The 24,644-nt window shown below is 33.7% G+C and overlaps 1 protein-coding gene across 2 annotated transcripts in view; it reads left to right on the top strand.

Annotated features, from left to right (window-relative positions):
• The first annotated feature begins 702 nt into the window (after positions 1-702).
• Positions 703-24,644, top strand: part of Lis-1 (LisH and WD40 domain-containing Lis-1) — a 360,764-nt gene continuing 336,822 nt past the window's right edge. The window contains exon 1 of one of the 2 annotated variants that reach the window (XM_014349624.2): positions 703-1,202. The gene's annotated coding sequence lies outside the window, so the exon portion shown is untranslated. Of the gene's footprint in view, positions 1,203-1,377; positions 1,401-24,644 lie in introns of those variants that run through there. The other variant, XM_089597619.1, reaches the window with a different exon arrangement.

Below are 24,644 nucleotides of genomic sequence, written 5' to 3'. Positions count from 1 at the left end.
TTATAGCTACACGTTTTTACTATTTTAATCACATTTGAGCGCCATCTCCTGCCCGCTAGGGGATCTATTCAGACTTTGTTTACCGACTTAGAGGTTTGTTGCTATGTTGTTGCGATCGATGACACTGCTTTTCATGGCAGCCCGCGCCATTGAAATTGGCGTTCTAAACACGCTGAAATTCAGCACTTTTGTAAATCCATTTACTTAATGAATAATTGTTAAAAAATTATTCTGTAAACGGATTTTGACTCAGGGGAAGCTGATCTACACGCTGGTTCCCGCTCCTCAAGTACTTAAGAATATCCCTGTATACGTATATATTACGTGTGTGTGTGTGACAGCCTTTGAAGAACGCACAACCATGGACACATAAGAATTAGACTGCTCGTTCTTGTGTACGGCGCTGAAGCACAAGTAGAAAGAGAAACAACATCGAACGTGTGTATATGTCTCGCTCTCGCACGTTGCCAACGGAAAGGTCAGTAAACTAAGGCCAGCTGACGCAACCTCCCCACCGTTGGCAACGTGCAAGAGAGACAGGTATGCACGTTCGATGTTGTGTCTCTTTCTACTTGAGCTTTAGCGCCGTAGATAAGAACGAGTAGCCTATTTCTTATGTGTCTATGCGCACAACGCAGTGTGTGTTAAAACACGTGTTTGCGACACTGATAAAGACAGTAGTAGGAGTAGTAGTAGATTTTTATTGGCTTAGAGAAAACATACAGCCACTGAGTAGTATAATAAAGACAGCACAGTCTACAGTGGCAGTCGACAATTGCCTGTCAAAACCACTAAGTACAATTTATTCCAGTTTCTTTATCTTCACTTCACGTTTATTTAATTTTTAATCACAAGTATAATAAAAGTTCAATTTACGCCAAGTACAGAGAATAGTAGTAGCGGCCTGATGCTTGTTTGCTGTTGTAACAAGTTTTCGTCTGTTTGTTGTGAAACTATAGTAGATCGTGAATGTCGAAAACTTAGACCTCACAGTGTTCTCTAGACGTAAGAAAAAAGAGAATTTAAAGCCTTTTAGGCACTGCTCTAGAAGTTGTACTAGTGCATATTCTTGCAAATTACCCTGAGGATTAAGACAGTGGTGGTGAACGAAAGCAAAGTAGGAGAGGATAACAGAGTTAAATAGGAGTTGTTGCCACTAGAACGCACCTTAAGTAGAAACCTGCTTGTAGTAGTACAATAACGTGAGTATTTATAGTAATTACGTTGCTGTCACTTCAGCTTTAAACTTGCATTATTGACTTGTGTTGCATGTGCTTGTTGTTTCCTTTCATTTTACTTGAACACCTTGTCACCCCAACGGAAAAAGTTAGTGTGAAAAAACGTAGCCAAGCGTAACTTTCTGTGATGTAATGTACAGTTTGGTTGGATTTCGGACCACAGTTACAGTTTGTTACGTTTTGTTACGTTTGATTATAGTCACCTACAACCCAACACATTGTCTTACGATTCGTTACATTTTATTATAATTCTAAAAAGACACTTGAATCTCGTGAAAAAGCAACTGTAGTAAACTCTAATAAACTGTAAGGAAGTTTTGTCATCTGTAAAGTTTTATAACAGCTTACAGTTTTTTGCAGTTTATTACACTTTTTTATATTTCATTATCATTGATAACTTTTAGACACATTTCCTTACATTTTCGAATAAAGTTTGCCTTAAATGAAAAAAACCTTGAGTAACTATTATGAAAAAGTATAAGTGTAACAGCATGTGGTAAATCATATTAAAATGTAAGAAAATGTAAAAAAACGTAACACAACTTAATAAAGTGTAATAAACGTCCGAAATCCGTGAGACTATTACAGTTCCTTACATTTTCTTACATTTTTTTGCGGGTTACGGCATATTACACATGTTCACTTTTTCTAACATTTTGTTACGTTTTCAAATTTCCGCTGGATAGCGAGACGTGTGTGTACTTTGCTGTCCAAGTAGCTCATCCAACTTTTACTGCATCAGTGGAACTCATGATACTTCAGCCTCAATTTAAAGTAAAGACTATGCCTAGGTATTTACTTGAAGGCCTAAAAAAATACAGTGATAGTAACATCTCTGTATGTGCTAAAGCTTTCATCTTTTTTGTTAACCATTAAAATATCTATGCTGAGTGTATTTTATATTGAGGTTTGGTATGACTGGTAGCAGCTTAGATTGATGGATCTGAGTAAGTCGTAAAATGTGAGTAGGTGCATACATCCATTTAGATTACTGGCTTTTATAAAGGTATACATTTTCTCAGCTTGATAGTTATGTTAACTTCTAGACTAACCAAAACTACATTGTTACTGTGTTACCACAGGGCTGTTATATATAGTACTGGCAGTACTACAGTTTTTAAGTCTTGGGGCTATACTGAATGTTTACCTCTTGCCTGCAATTCTGTACAGTGCCTTCTAACTTGTTTCAAAGATATACTACTTCTCAAAGATGAAAGTTAAATTTCACTGATGCTGTGAAGCCAGTGCCTATTTAGATACGTTCCGTGTAAATAAACGGGTAAAAATGTTGCATGGGTATTCTTGATTTTTGAACGTTATTGACATCGCTGATAAAGAGAAAATATTTAAAATTTTGAAAACTGAGTCTGTCGTTAAATAAGCGTCTTAAACTTGTTTCGCTTGTTTCATCAATATCTCAATATATATTAAATAAAAATACCAGCTTGTAGAGCGTAAAATTTCCTGTTGATTAGGTCTCTTGGAGCGTGTGGTCAGAGCAGATCCTATTTATGCAGTGATGCGGGAAGAGAGACAAGGGGGTATAAAGCAAAAGCCGAGCAGGCAGAATCGAATGTTTTTTTCAGCATACTGGTAGCGCTCATCATTTTTTGTAAGTCCAAAAAAAACTTTTAACGTCGTAAAAAATATACTGTTTGCGATATATCCAAATCATATATCGTATATCGATGCACCGATGAAAAATGAAAAAAATATCGGCCTGATATATCGTCAGAAACATATCGGTGTTTCCGATGTATCGATATATTTTACCCACCCCTACATTCCTGTGGGAGAGTCGCATTGGCGATGTAGACAGTTCGTCTCCGATCGCTGAGTAGATGAGAGTTAAAACTCATTCTTCGCATGAACTCATGCCAATCCGTCTGTATGTATACCCCTACAACTCCGCGCTGGCGTTATTCTTCATCATTCGGTGCATGGCATCCTTCAATGTAATCCCCATTTGATTGAATAACACAGTTCCAGCAATGTTTTCACTTCTCGAAACAGTCCTGGAACTCACTTTTAGGGATGGCCTTGAGTTCTCTCATCGCATTATTCTTAGGCCGCGGGCACATGGAGAGCGTAACGCGTACTGCGTAACCATTTGAGCCCATGAGAGTGAGAGAGATTCGCGTCTTTTACCTCTCTCTCACTTTTATGGGCTTTAATGGTTACGCGGTACGCGTTACACTCTCCATGTGTCCGCGGCCTTAACCATCGTTTTGTTATCAAATCGCTGTCTTTTAAGTGGTTTTTTCAGTTTTGGAAACAGCCAATAGTTACAGGGGGCTATGTCAGGAGTGTATGGAAGTTGTTCCAGTAATGCAATACTGTGTTTAGTCAAAAACTGTTGCACAAGATTCGATGAATGCGCTGGCGCATTATCGTAATGAAGGAGCCAGTCACCACTTGACCAAAAGTTCGTGCGTTTTTTTTACTCTCTGCTTCACGAAAATATTTTAAAACTTTTACGTAAAATTCTTATTAATTGTCTGACCTGTCGGTGCATATTGGTAGTGCACAATACCTTCTCAATAAAAAAAAAATCAACATTGACTTAACATTCGACTTCGACTTTGACGTGCTTTTTTTTTGGTCTTGGCGATACAGAGGGTTTCCACTGAGAAGACTGATACTTTGTTTCAGGATCATAACCATAAACTCATGACTTATTACAAGTACTAACGTTTCTAAGCAAAGTATAATCATTATTGACCATTTCTAAGTGGTCCTATGCGATTTCTTAGTGGAGCTGTTTTTTCTCTGTGCTAAGCAATTTCGGTATGAATTTCGCACACACGCATGTCATTTGTAAATTTAAGGTTAAAATTTCCCAAACAATAGTTTTTGGTATTCCAAGGTCTTCTTGTTTCCGCACAGTCATACGACGATCTTGTGCGATCGCAAGTCGCACTCGCTAAATATTATTCAATGTTTTTGTCGACCAAAACGAAGATCACTATCAACAGAAGTACGGCCTTCTTTGAAACGATTAAATCACTCTTTTATTCGTGTTTTGCTCATACACTGATTTCCAAAAGCCTTTTGCATCATCTGAATAGTTTCAGAACTCGTTTTGACTGAAAGCAAAATTTACTGCAAATTTGTTGATCTTGCTTTTCAGTCATTTTTAACAATCACGAAATCCGGCAAACTCAAAAATAACTTTGTAAACAAAGACGTGCTGTGTATGATCTATGCGTCCGAAAGGTATCAACGAGCAACCGCTGAGTTCGTAAGGCTTTACTGTTTACGTTTATGCACCACAGAGGTCGCTCGAACACTGTGGCGCGGAGTTGTAGTGGTAAGCCCGATACTTTCCGGACAGACCTCATATATTTCGTAGTACCCATAAAACCGTGACTCGCACTACAAAGGTGTAAGAACTATTGTGTGCTTGTATTAATAAAGTATACAAATAAACAATACAACATATAACTCTATTTATTCACACATACACACCAATTTTTTCCGGCTTCTCTGCGGGCTTGATGAAATATATGTATACTTCGATAGGTTATGGGCCTAGGCCCTAAGCTCCAGATGTTGTGTGTAGAAATTTGAAACGGTGAAAGTGGTTGTTAAGTACTGTGTGCAATTGGAGCGTAAGTGATGTATCATTGAACCATAGCCGAAGATCTGAAAATCAAAGGGATTAGGAAATTCGATGGCACCAACTTCCAGTCATGGAAATTTCAAATTACGTAAATGTTGAGAGCCATCAACGTGGATGGAATAACGAGTGGTATCGAAAAGAAATTAGACCCAACCAAGGAGCCAGGAGAGGAAAAAGTGTGGAAGAAAAATAATGCCCACGCTTTGCTAGTAATATCGTCAGCCATGACTGATGATCAGCTTAAAACTTTCTCGACTTACGAAACCATGTAGCAGATGTAAAAAAAGATCAAACTTATCCAGGAGCCAAAGTGTGAAACAAATGAACTAGTGCTTTTACAGAGATTCCATCAGCTAAGATTGGAAGAAAGGGAGTCCGTGATTCAATATACATCTCGAAAAAACAAAATTTGGCACAGCAATTCAAGGACTTAAAAGAAAATGTATCGGACGTGGCGGTTATGACTAAGATTCTTGGAGGGTTATCGCAAGTGTATAAGTCCGTTTATATCGGCCTGGGACAGCATGGATATCGTTAAGCAGACGGTGGATTCAATGCAACAAAGGCTTTTAAAAGAAGAAAAGTGGATGTTAGATGAAAGGGCGATGGTTTCTGCTTTGTCATCAACAGTAGATCACATAAGATTCCAGAAACCAGGTCAAAAGGTAAATAAAAAGATAAAAGTAACAAGGAGTTGTTATTATTAAGCAAGGTCACCTCCTGTTCGGAGATATAAGCTCGGCGATAGCTCGGGTCTACCGTGGCGCTAGGTGATAATCGGTATAAGTGCTTCCTTGTGTTTATGTATGTATGCTTGAAGGAGAGTCGCATTAGTGATGTAGTCAGTTCCTCCCTGATCGCCGAGTAGACGAGAGTAAAAACTCGTTCTACGCATGAACTCATGCCAATCCGTCTTACGACTTCCCTTTCTTTGAGTATAACCCCGGTTAATTGGTGGTGGTAACAATCGGCTAAGAATATTATCTGTACCGAGGAAACTCTAAGATTAGGAACCAACACACAAACAATGATTGTATTTATATGTCGGAGGGCGGGTTCGTTGCCCTGTGCAAAAGAGCGAAATTGCTCAGATTGCCGATTATATACAATACTTAAAAAATAATTATTATTAAGTTTCAAAATTTATCTGTTGAATAATCAATTAGTTCCTGCACCATATACAGCGATTGTTTATTGATTACTACTTTATTAAATTCTCCTGAATATTCCCTTAATTTAATTAATTTAATAATTTAATATCTTTTTTAACTTATTCAATATTTTTCTAATCTAATATCTTTTTTTTATTTTATTCCTGTCCCTTTTTGGGGTCCAGATAATATTCTCAGTTTATATAAACGATTTTAAATCTTAACAGCTATTTTTCTAGTTTTTATCTTAAACTATAAAAAGGAACTCGCAATCTTACGTGGAGGGGAAGGTTTGCTTAAATAAGTACAATCAATTTATTTTTAATTATCTTATATTTATTCAATCATATGATTCTAAGGAAATTATATCTTCAATTTTTATATGTATTAATTGTATTTGAGTAATCGCAATTATTTACGTTAATAATAAAAATAAAAAAAAACTCGATAATTTACTTAGAATTTATCCACCCTTTTAATAGAGAATTTTACATAAATGACAATTTGAATTTTCCCTCCTTAATATCTCTGCTTAAACACGTTAGGTTAGACTGATGCGAATTTTTATTACAACCGCGGAAAGTTAGTGTAAGGTAACTACCTATCCGACCAAGTCACGTAAGGTTAGGTCGTTCTCAGGGCCCTTGGGTGTCTTGAGCACTGCTCAAGTCGTCAACCCAGAAACTTCGCCTAAGAACGTGGTCGCTAACCCTAGTGCCTCGACTACTTGGGGATGCGTCGTCTCCACGCTTAAAGCGGTCGAGCACCGAAAGTCCAAGTAGGTACCGGTTAGTGGAAGTGTTACCTTGTTGGTGGTGTACACACTTACTTTTCAGCTATCCGCCTTCGTACTTTGTCTCTTTCTCTCCCTTCGTGCTCGTCGCGGTATTGTACTGGTGCACGGGAAAGTTCCAGGTCTGGGTGAGCAACGGATATACCGCGTTCCAGGCTCGCTGGAAGAGGAACTCTCTTTTGCATTGCGCACTGGTGCCTTTTATGCTAACGCTATTTCCTTTTGAGTAGCAGGTTTTCCCTTCTTTGGGTGAACGCGCTCTAGCGTTTTCTTAACGTACTAGACGCACATTCGCCGCGCGCGGTGTTTAAATTGGAATTTTCGTGTTTCAAATAGAAATGAAATATATGTAAAAAAATGTGTACTGTTGAATTGTCTATGAGACGGATTTTTTATTACAAGAAAATATAATAAATAGAAGAATATAAATATAAATGTAAAGCGCGTATTATAAATTCTAGATGATAGAAGTGCCCCCTTGCAGTCTGTATGTATACATATATTTCGTAGTATCCATAAACCCGTGACTCGCACTACGAAGGTGTAAGAACTATTGTATGCTTATATTAATAAAGTGTACAAACAAACATAATAAGATTATAGTTTTTTGATTTACTTAATAATATGGAACTTAATCCGCTGAGGAAAATTCATCGCAAATAATTATTTATAAAATTTAAACAGCGATAACATACAAAATGATCCGATTTTTCACCAGTATAGTTAAATTATAGTCCTCCTCGAAATTATTTTATATTGCTCTAACCAATTTTTATCAACTGCGCCCAGATTCAAATGCTAGAGGTTATAAAAAAAATAATTCGTAGATATCAACAAATGACTTGCGTGGCTCGATGATCACCAGCTGTTTGCACGACCTACAATGTAAATATTCAAGTGAGCTTAAAACAGCTGTAATTGTTTCGCAAATTTCGAAATAGAACAGTTTTTGAATCTAATTTTTTTGGAAGATATACCAGCCATAATAGGTGCAATCATCCGTATGATAAAACAAAATCTGGGGGCTTCAAGAATTCGTAAATGATTTAAGAAAAAAAAGTTTTTGTGTAACTTTACCACTGGTATAACAAGTAATATTTATGATACGTGTGTATCATCGAATTTAGAAGCGATTACTTGAGATCGATTACGCCTCATTACTAGCCTCAAGATAAATGGAGATACTCTTCCAAGTATTTTTTTTTCATATATGTCCTTTTATGATAGTAAATAATTTTTCAATTGAATCTTGAAAATTCAAAACATTTAAGTTTAAATAGATTTCAAACTATTCGCAAAAATAAAAAAAATTCTTTCCCTGGGGTGTATATTAAACACACCATCTATTGTACTCTAGACAGTTGTTTTATCACTTGAGCTACCAAGAAGTCGTGCACTCACTCTCACACACTGTAGGTTCTGATAGATTTCATTCTTGGTTTTTGAGCTGTTTCAACCATAGCTCAAAATTCTCATCTTAATATGGTAAGATTGGAAAATGATTTTCCCGCTTGTAGATGAATTTAATATTAGAAGTTTTTGTGTAACTTAATCACCGACTTTAATTCTAAAACTTATATTTTTCGACTTTTCAACATTCAATTGAAAAATTATTCACCATTGTAAAAGGACATGGCTAGACTGAGAGTGTTTAAAACAGTACCTTCATCTATATATGAGCCTATAAATTTGATGATACATACGTATCATAAATAATGCTTGTTATACCAGAGATAAAGTCACACAAAAACTTACAATATCTTATTTCTCTACAAGTGGGAAAATCATATTCTAATTATATCTAACTAGTTTGTTTCAAACATGAAAAACAAATTTTTTTCTCTAAATTTTTTACAAATACTTGATGCCTTCAGGTTTAGTATGTATACTGCTGCATGCATCAAGCAAAAGAATTATTAAAGAATTCCTTGAAAAATTTTTTATCAACTAACATTTATCATTACAACAACATATTATAATTTTAGACAACTTAGTTTAACTGTTTTGGAAAAATTAATCATTTATTCAACACACACTCTTAAGAGAGAGAGAGAGAGAGAGAGTTTTAAGAATTTACTGAAATTGAAAAATACATATTTAAGAATAATGTTTTAAGCATCTTGTTTTATTCACAGCGTTCCTAGCTTTACCGTTTTTCAGATATAATAATAACAGTTAGTATATCTTTATTGTTAGAGAGGTAAGAATACATTTATTTTTTCATTCTTTAAATATTTTTTTTAACAGTGAGTTAACTTCTGCGTTGTATTAGAAAGTTATTGACATATTTCTTAAGAAATAAACGTATTGAACATAAATTTATAAAAACAGTTACTTACCACCTACATATTGCGGTACAACTCTCTTTACTGTATTATTTTTACAAATGTATTAACATAACATGCATTTTTGTTTTGATATGTAAGACAATCCATGAATAAGATGCAATATTTTGAACACAAAAATACGGAAATATTTTTATTTAAAGACTACTGTTACGTTGGAAAATGGTAGCTTGCGGTGCACGCGAGATATAAGAACGATTTATATTTGACTATCCTTAATTACTTATATTAGTGAGAGAAGAGTGTATCACCGACCGACTCGTTTCAACCCAACCCTCTTGACAGACTGCTCTCAACTCTTAGTTCTTATCTCCTTATCTTCCCTGCTCTTCTATCCTTAAAGACCCAAACTAGAAGGAGCGCACGGACGTATAGCTGTATGCTATCGTACGTATTACGTCCCAGGCCGCGACGTGGTCGTCCTTGACGGTGATCATTTTATTCTAGTGCCGTATTGTACATTTCCCTGCCCCTACGCTAACATAATCTTGCCGCCCGCTTAAGAAAAGTAAAAGTAATTCGAAATTAATTTACTTCATCAAATCTAAATTTTCAATGATAAATTAAATTTTATTTTTTATTAATTTTATAATTTTGTAAAATGCATTTGTTTTGTTAAGTAATTTTATAATAAATAGGTTTGATGTATTTGTTTATTTGCAGTTTTTATTCGTATGATCCTGATAGTACCTTTTTCGAACATTCATACAATTGAATAAAAATAAAATAATCGATTTTTTCTAACACATTTTTTATGAACTAATTTAATTATTTGTAAAAGTAAGAATTGTTTTAGAGGTAGCACAGTAGTTTAGGATGTGGTTCTTATGGCTCGGGAGCTTGGTAACACAGGCTTCCGAGTTCAAGACCCGATCTTTTCTTACTTGGCACGTACCTCTAAGAAACCAATTGCTCATGTGCGTATTACAAACCGTGATCCGATAGTTTGGAAGCCATATAAAATAGGATCCTCATTGCTGTTTAAGTGATTGAACACATTCAATTTGAGGCGATTTTTTAATATTCCAATGACGATAGCATATACATGCAGAGTAACGCAGCAATGTAGAGTCTATTGAGCGTTGTTCTCAGAAATGGCTGTAAAAAAAAAAAAAAAAAAGTATTTGATTTATCAAACTTTCCCAGTTTTTATTATACACATAAAATTTCTTAGAGATGCAGGCTCGTGGTAATATTCCACTTTTGGCTTAGGCTTTATTATTAGTAAAGATTATTTAGATACTAAGCACTAGATATTTTAGGATCAGTAATCAACTTTCCTGGAAGTTAGTTTTATTTTTTCATATCCCAAAAGCGTAAAAAAATTGTTGAGCTGAGTAGCCAATAAAAGTTGGAGACTTATGTGAATGCGTTCCTATCAAATAGTAACCTTCCGAGTAGAAATTGAAAGTGGGTGAAAACTGCCCCAAAGCTTGGCACCTGACTGGGCCTCCAGTGGGTTTGTTATACGCCGCTGACTTAGGCACAGCTTGGTCTGACTTGGCATGACTTTCGACCAGTTATCGTCGAATATACGTATACAAATAGTATGCACACACGCGCGCGCAGATACACATAAATATATGTACAAACTTGCATGCTAGTATATAATCGTTGCTTGTATGAAATAATCCAATATCAGTACACACTAAAGTGGGCGATTACTGGGTGAAAGTCATGCAAAGTCAGGCCAAGCTGCGCCCAAGTCAGCGCCGTATTATAAACCTACCTGCAGCCAGGCTTGGTTGCTTGATTTGGACTATGAATTTAAGCTAAGCTGCCCACTTTCAATTTCTACTCGAGCTGTAACTGCATCTGCATGCTGAAGAACGTAAAGTAGAGGGCTAGCAAGTTAAAAATCTCAGCTCAGAAGGCGTTATAAAAAAGAGCCTCTGGTTTGCAAGAAAAAGTATTTCTTCACACCCCTTTCAAACATGTTGCTGCATATACAGATTTACATTATGTCCTGAAATGCTCTAATCCCATTGTTGGAGGCTCTTCTCTCTCGCGCTCTCTCAGCTGAGCTTGCTAACTCGCTAGCCCCATAGCTTCTACGAACAAAATATATGCATCGTTTGTGCTACAAGGATTTAGTGACAATATTGTGTGGTGCTGATTTATTTTACAAGTATTTATCCGAATGTGTACACTACGCTATGTATATTTTCATGTATGTTTATAGCTAACACTTCAGGAGAGGGATCTTTGTCAGCTTTGAAACACATTAAAAATTATTAACGATCTTCTCAAGAAGATTGAAAGTTAAATTCATTAGCACTTTGATGTATCGAAGCAAAGATGACTGAAGGAATTGATTTTCAGTCACTACTAGATAACTATGCTGAAAAAAAAAAAAAAAAAAAAAAAAAACAGAAGCACTAGAAAAGTGCAATTTTAAAAAATGTAACTAATAACTATACTGTAATAGTCCATACGTAATAATATGAATGTATCATTTGTTACTAGCTTGACTAAGTTAAAAATAAAAGTAATACCTAAATTTTGTATTACAATTTAGATAATATTATAACGGTTGATCTTAGTAAAAAAAATTCGTTAAAGTTTAACATTAACTTAGACTGTTTGTAATTTACTGTCTTATTTTTTTTAGTTCTTATCAAATTACGTAGTAATTGGAAAATCAGCTCCTTATTTGAAGCTTTATAATTTACAATTGTTATTTTAAACTCCCGAATATTATGTATGAATAAAAATTTTCAATTTTTTCTTTTTCTATCGTCAATTTTAAGCTAAACATTATTATAACAAAATATTCTTAATTTAACCAAAATTTACCGCCCCTCAAAATCTGCCGCACCTACTATACGGTATGGTGTTGCTGCCGTATGCGTTAATACAGCACTGAATATTTCTTTTTTTTAAATCAGTGTTATGTATGTAGTGTATTGTTTAGGTTGTGTGTATGAAATTCATTTGGAAGCGAAAGGGTGGGTTTTACCAAAGATGAGTAGAGACATTGCTAACACCAATGCTAGGATGCAAGACGACTTTTTGGCACTGATCGCAGTGACCTGCCGTGGCCAGCCGTCGAACCGGGTACACATTTTTCGAGAGTGCTTTATTTTATTTATGTTTTATTTAAATTAATATAAAATGTTAACACTTTCTTTCCGATACGTTCAAATAAATATACTTTTAATAATAATTATATAAAATAATTATTTAATTTTATTATAATAAAGTAATTTACTAGAATATGAATCTAATTCATGCATTTTAAAGCTCCCCAAATAATTATTAACATTCAATGTGAGAGAGAAAAGGCACAAGAAAACTTACCTTTATTACAGTAATATCAAATACGGTTATCACCAGCAAGGTAAAACATACATCTAAGTGTACAATAATATTTATATGCATTTATGTATTATATTGTTAACTTGAATTTACGTTTCCAATTTCCTCCTTGTGATTAAAATCACTTGCATCCTACAGCATGGATTTAGTAGAAATGAAAATTTTATTATGTGCAAACAATTAACCTTTTTCCCTACAATACGTAATGACTACAAATGTTTACCAAAATCCTTTTACAGTACATTAGTTATTTACAGAGAAAAGTGGGTTTAACAAATTATTGGTAAATTTTTTTTTTTACCATCCAGCTATAAAAATGCCTTCCTTCTGCACAACTTTGTTTTGTTTTTTAAAATTTTAATTTTAATTTTTGTTTAATCACAAATGTGTCAGTACACAATTGCCTTATTATGAAGCATTTTTCGATTTTTGCCTACTATTTTAAAACGAAAAAACAGGTACGTTATAATAAACAGGTACTTAATATTAAACTATACATAAACTATCTAAATTAATTCAATTAGTACTATGCAGTGACTTCAGCTGTTTGATGCAGAGGTCAAAGTATGAAGTATGACTTAAAGAGTCACACAATTTTTCTGTGAGAAAAAAGCCAGAGACTCAAGAAAACTCATTTTTTTATGTGTAGAGATGAAAATGGATCACATGCAATGCTTCATATCTACATATTTACATATATAATACATATTCACATGTTCACATATTCATATATAGACACACCTACATACATATTTCCTTCGTACATACATACTTATTCATGCATACTCGTTTGGAAATACATAATATTTACACTTTCATTTGTGTTTGCTGCTTTTTAGGCATAAGGCAACTTTTCATAATTAATTAATAATTAATTGTAGACCAAAAACCACCAAAGATAAAAATACAAAAACGAAAAGAGCATATAAATTAAATGTCAGAATAAAAAAATTAATTTTTAATTTTTAAAAAAGTGTCCCCCTAAACATTAGATGAAATTTTACTTATTCAAACTAAGACACTATCACATATAAAAGTATTGATTGCTGATAAAAAATAACTATACTAAAAAAATCCAGTAATTTATGTAGGTGAAAACCTTTTTTAAAGAGAACGTGTTAAAAAAACTCTTTAATTAATATTTGAACATTTTAAATTATGAAACATTTAAATACTGAGTCAAAAATTAAGCATTTTTTACTATTTTTATTTTACAACTTCCTGTTTTAATTGCTAGTTTTGCTTCTGCTCTGCATTTCTAATTATTTTTCCATGTACTATTAAAGAATAAGTTAGTTTAATAATCCAGTACAAGTCTTTGCTCACCTAGTATTTTTCAAACATTGAATATTATCATTTTCTGTGCTTTAAAAATGTATTTTAATGGTATGCCCTTAAAAAAAATTGTTTTTTTTTGGACGGGTAAATTTGTATTAGATTTCCTCTTATGCGTACGTGTGTGGGTTTGGGCTTGCGCACGCGAGCATTTAAGCTTGTGAAGACGTCAAATCTCCCCATCGGCAACTCGCGTTCTTTAAGCCACAATAGTGTCTTACCCTCTTACGGCTCAGAGTAAGATAATAGGTCCAAAATTTTATTCTGCACTTTCTTTATAAAAAATGGCACACACACCCGAGGATAAAGCATAGCAAGCACGATATGAAAAACTTACCAGAGAGCAGAATCCATTTGTCATGACAATATTTTTGTGTTGTAGCACTGGGGAACCTAAAAATCTTCATTGCAGATTGCTTCGATTCCTTACAGCCCCGATACTGACAAAAATCGTATATCCTTGTTTCCATTTTAGTCTCCAATAACAACAACTTCACTTAATTTGACGTTTTATATCGTTGCACTTATATTATTTCCGCTGTAACATCGGTATATCCAGATTGATTTTTTTTCTTTTTCTTTCAAGTTTTCGCGCCGATTTTAAAAGCACTGAACACAGAAGCCAACGTGCATCTGAAAAGAGGTGAATTACCTATGATGATTGCTTGTAGCTGAGGTATGACCAAACATGACTCACGTACATGCACGCTGGCCTACGATGACCGGAAACGAAAATGAAACGAAATACTTCTTAAATCAGAAAATAACTTTAAAGAACGAATAGATGCAAAAATTAGCTGGGAACAGTTGTGCTGGTAAATAAGAATAATTTGGAATTAAAACAAGTATACTAAGATAAAATTTATACATAGCTAATTTAAGTAATAAAACACGGCAAGGCCGAATTCAAGAGACTTACAATAAGAAACAGTAATATGAGTAAAGGTGTTAACTACGGTAAATATAGCAGAGCAACATTATTAACTTTTCGTTCACTTTTGCAGATGTACGATTTTCCAAGCTACCCCTTTACACTATCGAATTTTTATACTATTCACAATAGCCTCGTTTTTGTAATACTGACAAATATTGCTACTCCTTTAATATGTAAAGGAAAACGGGAAAGTCAAGCCAACAATAGCTCTTTCCCCCCTTCCTGACTGAGATATGTCGAGGGAGAGTCTACACGGCCATTCCAATATAAGTAATGGAATTTTTAAATCCCCAGGGCACCATGAGCTGACGTCCTCCCCAACAAGTAGGCAAAGAGAAATGTACGAATTGATCATGCTACTATCATTTCGAAATACATTCGTAACTAACAATAATTTGAAACAACCGACAAGCTTAGTTTAGTTAACAATTAATGGGTCCCGACAAATACCTGATAACAGTTACTTTAGATATAAGTGTTTGAACCACAACCACCGCGGTTGTTAATGAATCTTTCACGATGATCAATTTGTTTGATTAATGGCTACGATCAACCTAGCAACTATTTTAGTTATTACTGACTAAAAATTACTACTACTTAACCTATTGTTAATACCACAACGCACTAAAATATTATTTAATCAACACTTACACGAAATATTAAGCGATTTTCACCACTCTTGTTGCAACAAGCTTGATTGAATAATCGAACTGTGCTTGGCATTAGTAAAATTAAGTGATAGCTTATCTTAATGTTAATATTAAGTTACATGAAAAATTGGTTAAATTTAGATGTAAAAGAGAGAGGAAGGGCCCGAGTGAGTGAATCATCTTGCCCTCTCTTGACGCATGTAAGAGAGCAAAACAGATGTGGGAAGTGCCAATTTTTGAGTGACTAAACTAGAGCAGCTCTAGCCAATTAGAAAATTTGTTATTGTCTTTTCCTCCAAGATTTTCACCAGCAAGCTCTCCTGCGTCGTTTGTGAGCCAGCGCGTGAACGAGGTCCACTACTCCTTATAAAAAGGGCCTGGAGGCCCAGAAATAGGAAGTTAATATTTACACTCGAACGGTTGACTGGGTAGTTAGAGTCCGTATCTGCTATCATACGGTCCTCCACGGGTGCGGTTTAAACTTCAGTATCGAATACCTCGCGGTGGTTCTCCACGTGTACGATCCTAATACTTAAAATAAAAGTAAGTTATTTCCAAGTATTAAAATGGTTAACTTGGTCTTTTCTCCTTTTTTTTGGGTAGTGGACGTAGCCTTAGAACCTGCGTAATCACCTATTACGGTATCGATAAGTTCTAAACCGTGAAAATAAATAATCGAGTGTTCTTGCGTAAAATCTAGGGCAATCATTTCTACTCGTGACGGTATTGGTGGCTCCTAAACCGGTCGCGAATTCAAACTACAGCTTACCCTTACTGTAACCTCTAGAGCCACTATCTTTACTCGTTACGGTACTGGTAACCTCTAGATGGCGAACGGGGCACCATTTGATACGTCGCTCTGAGTAACATTGATTACCCAAAAGCGCGTCGCGAACAAGGCTCCCAGATTTTCGTGAGTTCGCTGCATGTGCAGTGCGCAATTACTCTCTCTCCATAAAGCAAGCTGGAGCGGGAGAGCCCCCCTACCCAGACCTTTAACCTAAGCCCCGCCCACTTCTCACAAGTTAAATATGACATCTTGGATAGTACGAGTACGATCGACGATAGCTGCGTGGGCTAAGTCCTTTACTCCAGCCAAACATGCCAGCTTTCAAATCTCACTGATAATTTTTTTTCCCCCTCTGTACAATTTTTATAAGTTAGTTTTTTGTACTAAAAAAATGTTTTGTTGTTTTTTTGCCTTTTTTTACGTAAATTCTTGGTAGATGCGACGAGTCGTCCCTATGGATAATTTCACCAAAGCAAAATAATAAATTGACTTTTTTTATTAAAAAAATTCTAGTAGTTTTATTTTTTTTTTCTTTTTTTATTTTTTTTTCAATGTATATTATACATAAAGTGTAATGACAGGTTTATGTCATTATGTAATTTCATGTATAAAGTTTTAATACTAAGACATAATTTTTAAAAATACTCTGTACAAGACAAGGTAAGTAAAATTACAAAGCAAATTATTCGTCACTTATTAAGGAGGCCCAAACAGTTATTGAAGCGTGAGATATATTGAGAAATTACAGCATGAGCTTTTAATCCATATTTTTTGACGAGACGTATTTCTAAGAATTAATACTTGTAGCGAAGTAAGTTATTAATAATACATCAAACAAAAAAAAGTTTGTGCAATTCGAGACCGATTAATATATTAAACAGTGTTACTTACCGACCATAATAGTGTAATAGTGAATTTAATTAACAATGATCAAGATGTGTCATTTGGTAATTTTTAAATACTAAATAACACTTTAATTTTATAATTACTTGACGCTTAACTCACTTAATATTACTGTTGGAGTCTTCTTAATAAGTGACGAATAATTTGTTTTATAATTTTATTTACCTTGTGTTGTACAGAGTATTTTTAAAATTATGTCTTAGTATTAAAACGTTATACATGAGCTTACATAATTACATAAACGTGTCATTACACTTTATGTATTATATACATTGAAAAAAGAAAAGAAAAAAAAAAAAAATTCTACAAGCATTTTTTTAATAAAAAAAAATTAGTTTATTATTTTGCTTTGTTGAAATTATCCATAGTGACGACTCGTCGCACGTACCAAGAATTTACGTAAAAAAAGGCAATAAACCAACAAAATATTTTTTTAATACAAAAAACTAACTTATTAAAACTGTGCAGATAGAAAAAAATATTATCAGTGAGATTTGAAAGCTGGCATGTTTGGCTGGAGTGAAAGACTTAGCCCGCGCAGCTATCGTTGATCGTACTTGTACCAGAGAATATAGAATATACTCTTCTTGCATAGAAGGCCAGATCAGCCGTTTTAGTGTCCGCAGTATTTTCTCTTTATATTTTAGTTATACCCCCCATAAGGCAGGCGGCGTTAGTGTCGGATGGCAACCGGGTAACTTACCCATAGATGCCGATAACTATTACCTTCCGAGCAGCACGATAGAATGCTTATTTATCAGTATCACATATATTACTGATTTTCGATTCGAAACTACTGGAAACACGTTTAACCTTCAATAAATTAATAAAATATCGATAATGAAACCATAACAAAAAGTTGTACATTCATTTTTCTCAACATGCATGTCAAAAGCTTATGCAGGAGCCCCTAAGTAAATTTCACATTATCTCCCAGCCAATCCATATAGTCGATGGCTCTGTGGTAAAACTTTTGCTTTCGAACCTAAAGTTCTTGGGTTCAATGAACTTCTTTCAGCTTTCAACTACTTCATTTTTTATTGAAGCGTAAAAAAATTTTCTGCTCTCCGTTAATGTCAATATAAGTCTGAAGATGATACATCAGTACAACCATTAAGAATATGAGACAAAACTGTTAAATACATCATTTTTCCTTCGTATTGACATTATTCGATGGAAACCAACGAGAAGGTGGCAATTTCTTCTATCGGGATGGGATAAAAGAAGGTACAGTGTTAATGGAAAGACAGTTAGTTGTCTATTGTTACATTTTAAATAAATTGCATGCAAAATGCAAATAACTTAAGTAATGAAAGTAAAATAACGCGTATATTAAAAAATGAAAAACGATATTTTAAGATTACAAAATTCAAACAAAAGACACTACATACATAGAAAAATACAAGAAAGCTTACACATTTATCACAAAATTCTAATCATATATAAGTTAAAAGTAACAGAATTTATACAGTACAACCAAAAAAAGTTTAACAAGTCATGCATAGAACGTTTTTACATATATACATTAAATATTTACATATATACACAAAATGTTTCCACGGTTTCAAGTCTATACGGAGAATTTGAATTTAATTATGTATTTGAGCAAATAAGAATTATCAAAACCAACTTCGATGACTGCATTATTTTTCATAAAAATTGTACCAAATAAAATAATATTACAACACTCGAAAGCTTTATTTAGGAATAACCGTTCGATAAATAAAATCTACATAAATATTCTACTATGTAATACATTAAAGATTGTTTTATTAAACAATCTGTAACATAAAGTGGGCTTAAAATTTTTTGTACAGATGTATGTTTATTATATAAACGTAATATGGCTCAGTAATTATAAAAATTTTAAGATATGCAGTAATAACTATTCTAAAATTTTTTAACAAAAACTAGAAAAAGATCATTTAAGAAATATTATACACAAAAATAACAAATTTTTTTACGCTTTAATAAAAAATAAAGTAGTTAATAAAAAAAAAAGCTGAAAGAAGTGCATTGAACCCAAGAACTTGAGGTTCGAATGAAAAAGTTTTACCACAGATCCATCGACCATACGGATTAGCTAGGAGATATTGTGAAATTTACGTAGGGGCCCCTGCATAAGCTTTTGACATGCATGTTGAAAAAAGTGAATGTATAACTTTTTTTTATGGTTTTATTATCGATATTTTATTAATTTATTGAAGGTTAAACATGTTTCCAGTAGTTTCGAATCGAAAATCAGTAATATATGTGATACTGATAAATAAGCATTCTATCGTGCTGCTCAGAAGGTAATAGTTATCGGCATCTATGGGTAAGTTACCCGGTTGCCATCCAACACTAACGCCGCCTGCCTTATGGGGGGTATAACTAAAATATAAAGAGAAAATACTGCGGACACGAAAACGGCTGATCTGGCCTTCTATGCAAGAAAAGTATATTCTATATTCTCTGCTCGTACTATACAAAATGTCATTTAAATTGTGAGAAGTGGGTGGGGCTTAGGTTAAAGGTCTGGGTAGGGGGCTCTCTCGTTCCAGCTTGCTCTATGGAGAGAGGGCGATTGCGCACTGCACATGTGGCGAACTGCTGAAAATCTGGAAGCCTTAGTCACGAACGAGTTCATTGTGATATTGCACAATAACCGATTCGATTCAATACAACTTGATTTCTCTAAACAGTCGAACTTCCGTTGCAAATACCCCATATCGTTTACATTAACTATCTTCTAGCCCCGCGTCCCACCTACACGCCCAGTGTGAGTCCCGAGTTATGAAGCGCAAGCTTCGACTCGAATATATCGTCACACCAACGTAACACCACCAACAAATATATATATATATATATATATATATATATATATATATATATATATATATATATATATATGCAACACACACTGTAATTCCAAAACGCGCAAATGGAATAACAATGTCTGTGCAACGGTAAATAATTGCTGTAGAAAATTCAAAATCAAATTATTAATCAAATACTTATTGATTAAGAATTTTAGAGTACACGGCAATGTATGCACTGTTTTGCGATAATGAGCTGTTAACACATTGTATGTATCCTGGTTCAAGGCGGCACGGCAGCGGCGGAGGCGGGGGCTGATTAGTCACGCTCTTGAACAAGTCGTCTAAGCGCGGGAATGAATAGTATATACTTACGTATTGTATACTTGTTTGTAAATATTCACTTACGTATGTGTATGTATATAATCACATCTCCGTAATTGTATTTGATGTTACTGTAATAAAGGTAAGTTTTCTTGTGCCTTATCTCTCTCACAAGTCGTCTCTTAAATTTAAAAAAATGTATGGGTTAGATTTTATATCCTAAGAAATTATTAATTACACTGACACATACAGTTAAATAGTAATATTCTTCATCAAAACAGCTTTATCACTTCTAAAAATAAAAAAAAACGTATGTGCTTACTGCATAGTGCGACAAAAAAAAATTCATCATCAAATAAAAAAAATTTCAGCTTTAAAAAAATCATGTAAAATTAAAGAAAATCTATACAAAAATTGAAGGAAAGATACTTATAATAAATTAGTATTTGAAGAATATAAGAAATATATTTATACTTAGAAAAAACTGTTACTAAAAGAAAAAAGCATGTATGAAATTACAATATTAGCTAAATGTAACAGTAAAAAACTATGGACTTATATTAAGAATAAGATTAACAATAAGAAAACTATAATAGAAAACCTTGAGTACATAAAAAGTGACAATGAAAATCTTATCACTAATTAAATTCAAATAGCAGAATGTTTTAATAATTACTTTAGTGAGATTGGAAATAAACAGTCATGAGTATCAAAGAACTAAAGATAAAATATGATATTAAACGGGAATCCTGTTGTACATCAACAATATTTATGAAGCCTTGCACTGTAGGTGAGGTGTTGGAGGTAAATAACATCACTTAAGAACAAAATAGGAGGTGTAGATAAAATACTTGCTAATGTTATAAAAACACCAGGCAGACACTTAGCCTTACCACTCAGTATCATATTTAACACATGTATAGAACAGGGTTACTTCCCGATATGTTTCAAAACAGAAGATGTGATACCTATATTTAAGGGAGGTGATAAGCATGAATTTAGTAATTATAGACATTTATCATTAATATCAAACTCTGCGAAATTTTTTGAAAAATTGATATGTTCTAGATTATATAATTTGTTAACATCACATAAACTTATATCAAAAATACAATATGGATTTCAAAAAAATAAAGGGTGTACCGATACACTCACTTCACTGAATGATTTTATGAATACTAAACTAGGTTCATCAAATCCACCTGCAATAGCATTCATAGATGTGAGTAAAACTTTTGATTGCGTTAATCATAAAATACTATTCAGCAAATTCGAGAATTCAGGCGTAAGAGGAATAACTCTGAAACTTTTTGAAAGCTATCTTGAAGATGGACTTATCAGAACCACTGTTGATAATACTAGTGGTAACTATAAAGCACTTAATATTGGAGTTCTTCAGGGTACGATACTCGGTCCTGTGTTGTTTCTTGTCTATGTAAACTCACTACTTTTTCAGGTTGAGGGTATGACTTTTTTTGCTGATAACGCGGCCCTATTTTGCAGCTGAACCACTTGGAATGAATTAAAAGAATTATTTGCATATAAACTAAAACGAATATTTGATTGGTTCTACGAAAATAAATTAGCCACTGATATTGTCAAAACTTCAATAATTACCTTTGGAAAATACACAGACACAGTACTTGATAATTTTACTGTCATAGTTTATGGCCAAGAAATAAATATAAGCGAGACCAAATATCTTGGTCTAATTCTAGACAGTAAGTTTCGATGGGACAGTCACATTAATAGTGTTATAAAGGAAACAAAATATTTGCTCTTTGTCTTTTACAGGCTTAAGTTTATTTTAAAAACCAGCCAATTACTTACTGTATACTATGCTCTGTTCTACAGTGGCGCAACTTATGGAATCCTAGCGTGGGGATCAGCATATCAAAATGAGCTGGGCCCATTACAACCTTTACATCTGTATTGGCTTAGCCATTTTGAGTCGGAGCTCAAATTTTTACGGGAATACCTCCGAAATGTTGGTAGAAACCAGAATTGCGATATGCTCCCACCCCAAAAGTTGTGCTACGCTCGGTATAAACAATATAGTGGAAAATGTGTCGTTTTGACCCCTATTTTTTCGTCTACGTGAAAAATGAGAAGACACAAAATTGTTCGTGAGAAAATTTCCTATCGGATAAGGATTTTAAAAATTGAAAAAAAAATTTTTTTGTTGCAAAAAATCCGAAATTAAAAAAAAAAAAAACGAAAAAAAGTGCAATTTGGAAAAGTTGGAAAACAAACTTGAAGACAACATTATATTCGCTTGAAAATACTGTCAGGAAAACTTCAAGTTATAATAGAAATAATGGCGCAAAAACCAGCTCGGTATTGTTTTTTGTTTTTGCACAATAATTTTGCAATTTAGGTATCTCCGAAAAATATCGAAATTTTGAAAATGTTGCTTAAGGTTAAAAAACAAATTCCACAAATTGCTGATTTTTTAACGTATAGTAGATCATTAGACCTTTCAAATCCATTTTGAAAAATTAAAATCGGATAGTTAGGAGAGCGTACAGAATTTTTTTAAATTTGCTATCATTTTTTTGCTTATAAACAAATTGAATATCTTCGCGAATTTCCCAGTTTTTGGATTTAAATTTTGTAGGATGATATTTGGATTGTATTTGGCAAGACGCTTCTCCCAAAAAAAAAAGATTGAAATCCGTTAATCCGTTCCTAAGATATAGCTAGTCAAAGTCAACTCAAGTTTAACAATAAACAATAGCAGCTATCCAACTGATTTTAGAACAAATGCCCTCGTTTTGTCCAGTACTTTACTAATTAACATTAGGCATGCTGAAATATATTATTATTTAACGATAAATGCACAATTCAGTTGATCCTATTGCGAAAAAAATTGCTGCAAGGTGGTGGTGGGGGGCGACCATCAGACCTGGCTTCAAAAGTGAACCAGCAATCTTAAAACGAACGCGCGCTTCAAAATTGACAAAATTTTGGCTTCTAATGAACGGATTTGAACGTTTTTTTTTTTAATCTGGGGTAGCATTCAACAACAAGTTCAACTGTGATATTTGTATTTGCGTAATATATTAACAATATGCCTTAATTAATTAACAATTATAAATAAGCTGGAAATTTAGCGTTTTACACTGGATAGAAATTTTTTTTCTTCCTCAAACAACATTAATAATCTTTATAAATTATAACAACCAAACAGTAACATGTTTAGAAATTGTTGTAATAAATTGTTTAAACATTTTTATTGCAAAAAAACATTTTTCTTTGGGATACAATTTTTTTTTTATTTTCAAACAAAAGAAATTAATTGATTTATATAAGAATAAGTGCCACAATGCATGATAAAACAGCCGAATTGGAAGATTATTTTAAATACGAATTAGCTCCGTATCCTCTCTCGCTATTTAAAGACGGCTGCCTACGTAAGACAGATAATTCGCAATTTTATATTAATTTTAAACATTTTTTAAATATTCCATCCACAGATAACTCTGTTCATGTTATTGATGGAGGTTTTTGTTGCACAGAGTTGTATGGCCTCAAATAAAAACTTTTGAAAATATTTTGAACAGCTATGTCGATTATGTAAAAAAACACTATGCCTGTGGGAGTTACATAATTTTTGACGGCTACCCAGACGACTTACAAAGAAGTACCAAGATCGTAGAGCGGCGTCGAAGACAAGCACAAAAATTCTGTCCTGACATACAATTTGACATACATACGACCAGCACAGTACCTCAAGATAAGTTTTTTTCGAATGAAAATAACAAAAAAAGGTTTATTACGCACCTACGCCTGCACCTTGAAGCAGCTGGTTTTAAAACGAAGCAGGCTTTTGAAGATGCAGACACCCTCATAGTTGAAACCGCTATAAATATTGCAACTGATTCGGAAAAAGTTATTATCGTAGGCGAAGACATCGATATATTGGTTATATTTGTCCTACGTTCGTTGAAACAGCAAAATATACTATTTTTAAAACCAAGCAAAGGAAACAAATCAGAGCAGATGTACAGCTGCGATTCTTTTTACGCAGAATTTTGATTAGACGCAGCTACAATGGAACAACTAAAAAAAATAGTTGGCTTCATACATAGCTTTTCAGGTTGTGACACTACATCCGCGTTCTACAGATTCGGTAAGCATAAGCTGATCAAAACGTTGCTTGCTAATAAGGCTTTACTAAATGAAGTTTTAATCTTCAATGAACCAAACGCTTCACGCGCAGTAATACGAAATGTTGGCTGTAAAGTAATAGCAGCAATGTATACAGGAAGAATTACAAGCATCGATTTAAATAAATTACGCTTTATATGTTTTAAAAAAGGTTGTAAAAACAAGACATTTGATCTCTCGGTACTTCCGCCAACAAAATCTGCTGCGACTGCACACTCTTACAGAGCATATATGCAAGTGCAGCTATGGCTTGGAAATGTGTTGAATCCAAAA

This window comes from Copidosoma floridanum, unplaced genomic scaffold (genome assembly GCF_036245765.1).
Source record: "Copidosoma floridanum isolate Cflo_tuat_1 unplaced genomic scaffold, Cflo_Japanese_pri ptg000034l, whole genome shotgun sequence".
Classification (NCBI taxonomy): Eukaryota; Metazoa; Arthropoda; class Insecta; order Hymenoptera; family Encyrtidae; genus Copidosoma; species Copidosoma floridanum.
This window is presented reverse-complemented; position numbering and strand designations above follow the sequence as displayed.